Source organism: Juglans microcarpa x Juglans regia, chromosome 8D, assembly GCF_004785595.1.
Source record: "Juglans microcarpa x Juglans regia isolate MS1-56 chromosome 8D, Jm3101_v1.0, whole genome shotgun sequence".
Classification (NCBI taxonomy): domain Eukaryota; kingdom Viridiplantae; phylum Streptophyta; class Magnoliopsida; order Fagales; family Juglandaceae; genus Juglans; species Juglans microcarpa x Juglans regia.
Window position 1 is genome coordinate 17,363,423 of NC_054608.1, and position 3,729 is coordinate 17,367,151.

The following is a 3,729-nucleotide window of genomic DNA, read 5'->3' on the forward strand; positions in this document are numbered from 1 at the left end:
AGTCTTCTCGCCTTTGGGAGAGAGAAATCTCTTTGCTGCCCACTAGACAAGGCTCCTCGCCCCAATCCCATTAGCTCTCTTCAGATCTTGCTGCCTCTCATTGGTCTGGACCCGTAGTCTCTTCTTTTATACCAAAATGCTCTCCTTTTGCACTAAATCTTCTCATTCCTTCAAATCCAAGAAAATAAATAAAAATATGTATAAATAAAATAAAATCAATAGTATTGAAGGAAAAATGACACTTTTCATAAATAAAAGAGTGATAAAAATCACATAAAAATAGCAATTGTCGAATACCCCCAAACTTAAGCTTTGCTCGCCCTCGAGCAAAGAAGAAAGAAAGACAATTAACCAAGCATTAGTATGATTCACAAAATTTATTGCCTCAAAGATTGTCTAAAGTCTATAATTCAAATGAATCATTTAAGATCAATCAAGTCCAAAAGTTAATTCAAAACTCAATTCCACCGCATTATCCATCCCCACATTCATGCATACCCATCATTCTCACTTCATTATTAGCTCCCTGTATTGTTTTATGCAAACAAGTAATAAATAATGGATCTCTAAAAACTCCATAGGCTTGCTTTTCAAATCACTCTCCACTAATAGAACATAAACTATCACTAGAGATCAATAGGTCTTTATTAAGTTTGTAATTTAAGGCTAGGATGAGGGCTACAAAGAAAACGTAGGATTCAAACAAAGCAAGAGAATTTAAGTTTGAACACTAACAGAATAAATAAAGCATTCTCATAAACATCTCTTCTCAATCATTGTAAATCTCTCAACAGACCTCTCTTTATTGTACTTTCAAGTATCTCTCTCTTTACCCCTCCATTTGGTAGGTCAGACAATTTTTTTTTTTTTTGAAAATATTCCATACTTTTTTTACTGCCTTTGTGGATGACTCTTCACACCTTGAAACTTATGATTTTGATAATATTGCTATAAGTACTTTACTTGTAGATCTTCTACCTCTGTTGCCTTTCATACTTTTGTGAATCTATGATTTTGTGTAAACTTAGTTCTCTTGAATGGTAAGAAAATCAGTATTTAAACTCAAATAGGGTAGAGAATATGAGGTTTACAAGAAAGAAAAATATAAGACCAAAATATATTTCAATAAAGCTCAAAGGGGCGACTAGAGATAAAGATAATAAACAGGTAAGCTTGAAAGGCTCAATCGGTTCAAATAATGCCTTAATCATTTCCCTAGTAATATTCTGTTTAGGATTTTTCCTCGAGTGTAATCAAACAAGTTCTAGAGTAAGTTCAAACCATATAAATTCACAAAATTTACATAAAATTTCTCTAGTTACTCAAAACAATTAATGATCATAAGAAGCATTCATTGAACTTAGGAAATATCAAATTAAGTAAGATCAAGTAAAGAATTAATAACTAGACTTAAGCAACGAGAATTTTTCCTAAAAATTATAATCAATTTCAATCATATTCTTTTCATAGTCTTTTTATTCATAAAACCATGCTGTTTTTATCATCATCATTTTTATTATTTTTATTTTTATTATTATTATTATTATTTTAAATAATATCCTTTTCCCTCAAACTTAAATATCACATTGTCCTCAATGGGAAAAAAGGAAGAGAAACTAAAGCAGAGAATGAGAGAATGTAAGAGATTCTCCCCTGATTTTGTCTAGTTCTGTCATTTGATTATTTTCCTTGAAGGTGCAGCCGTGTACTTCTTGGAGATTTCCTTGCCTCTTCGTTCTTGCAAAATGGAAGAAAATGAATAATATTAAGCAAAAATAAAAATTAATAAAATAAAATAAAAACTTGGGTTGCCTCCCAAAAACGCTTTTATTTAAAGTCTGGAGCTAGACATTGTCCGCTCATCATTTATTACTGACGATATCAATGGAGCGCTTTTCCAAGTTAAAGTCTCTATCCATATAGGGTTTCAATCTCTATCCATTTACTTTAAATACGCCTTTTGTCTCGTGATGGACTTCAACCGCCCCATAGGGAAAAACACGGGTCACCACAAACAGTCCCGACAACCAAGAGCTCACTTTTCCTAGAAGAGTCGAAGTCTTGAGTTAAATAATAGAACTTTCTGCCCGACTTCGAATTCCCTTCTCAGAATGTGCTTATTGTGCCATCTTTTAGTTTTATTTTTGTAAATTTGAGCATTCTCTTAAGCATCATTGTGGAACTTATCAATCTCATTGATCTGCAATATTCTCTTATTGCCTGCCGTTTGTAAATCAAAGTTTAGTGTCCTCGTTGCCCAATAGGCTCCTTGTTCTAGCTCCACAGGTAGATGGCAGGCTTTTCCATAAACGAGCCGATAAGGCGACATCCCGATCGGTGTTTTGAATGTTGTCCGATAGGCCCATAGCGCATCATCTAACATTCTCGCCCAGTCTGTCGGGGAGACATTGACGGTCTTCTCCAATATGCACTTTAGCTCCTGATTAGATACCTCGACCTAGCCTCTAGTTTGAGGATGGTATGGTGTCATCATGATGGGTAACTCCATACTTAGTCAGTAGCGCTTCAAATTGGAGATTGCAAAAATGCTTTCTGCCATCATTGATTATGGTTATCAAAGTGCCCAATCAGAAAAAAAATGTTCTTCCGCAGGAAATTCACCATGACCCCCCTCGTATCATTGGTTGGCAAGGTGACTACTTCCACCCATTTGGAGACATAATCTATAGCTACCAGAATAAATTTGTTAGAATATGAGGATGGAAAAGAACCCATGAAATCTATACCTCAAATATCAAATAATTCAATCACTAAAATATTGTGTAAAGGCATCTCATGTTTCCTAGAAATGTTGCCAGCCCTTTGACAATGATCACATAAATAACAAAATTAAAAGAGTTTTTAAAAATAGTCGGTCAATAAAAGTCGCATTGTAAAACTTTTCCTGCTGATTTTGCTCCACCAAAGTGGCTGCCTGCTTCCAATGAGTGGCAATGTCTGAGTATGCTTTTCATCTCTTTCTCGGGTACACATCTTCTAATTATCTGATCCATGCAGTGCCGATATAGAAAAGGTTCCCCCCAAAAAATAGTATTTCAAATCGGAGAAGAACTTACCATGTCAGCATAGCATGGAACAACTTGTATAGCCATTAATTGCTCGTCTGGGAATGTGTCATTAATTGGGAAATTCTCCTCGCCAGCCACCTCTTTAAGCTCAAGGCAAGATAAGTGGTCGGCCACTACATTCTCAGTATCTTTCTTATCTCTTATTTCCAAATCAAATTCTTGTAGTTGTAGAATCCATCGTAATAGTCTGGGTTTGGCATCCATCTTCGACAACAAGTATTTAAGAGTCGAGTAATCAGTGCAGATGATTACCTTTGAACCTATCAAATAAGAACGAAATTTGTCAAATGCAAACACAACTGCTAACAATTATTTTTCAGTAGTAGCATAATTCAGTTGAGCTTTTGTTAAGGTCCAACTTGTATAATAAATAACATGAAATTAATTTCTTTTTCATAAGCGCTACTACGGTGACTAGTCAGCACAATTAGAATTCTCTAAAATAGAAGATTCAGTGATATGCGGCTTGAAATGCGAAGTTCAAGAGGATTTGGTTGCCAACATATTGATTGCTGAACTCGGATTTGGTGGTTAGCAGCTGGTTGATCCCGTTCGAGAGGAAATATTCCACCGAGTAGAAGTTGTGTGCGCTGAATAAAACTAGCATGGAGGTCATAAATGAATGGGTGTGGAGGTCACA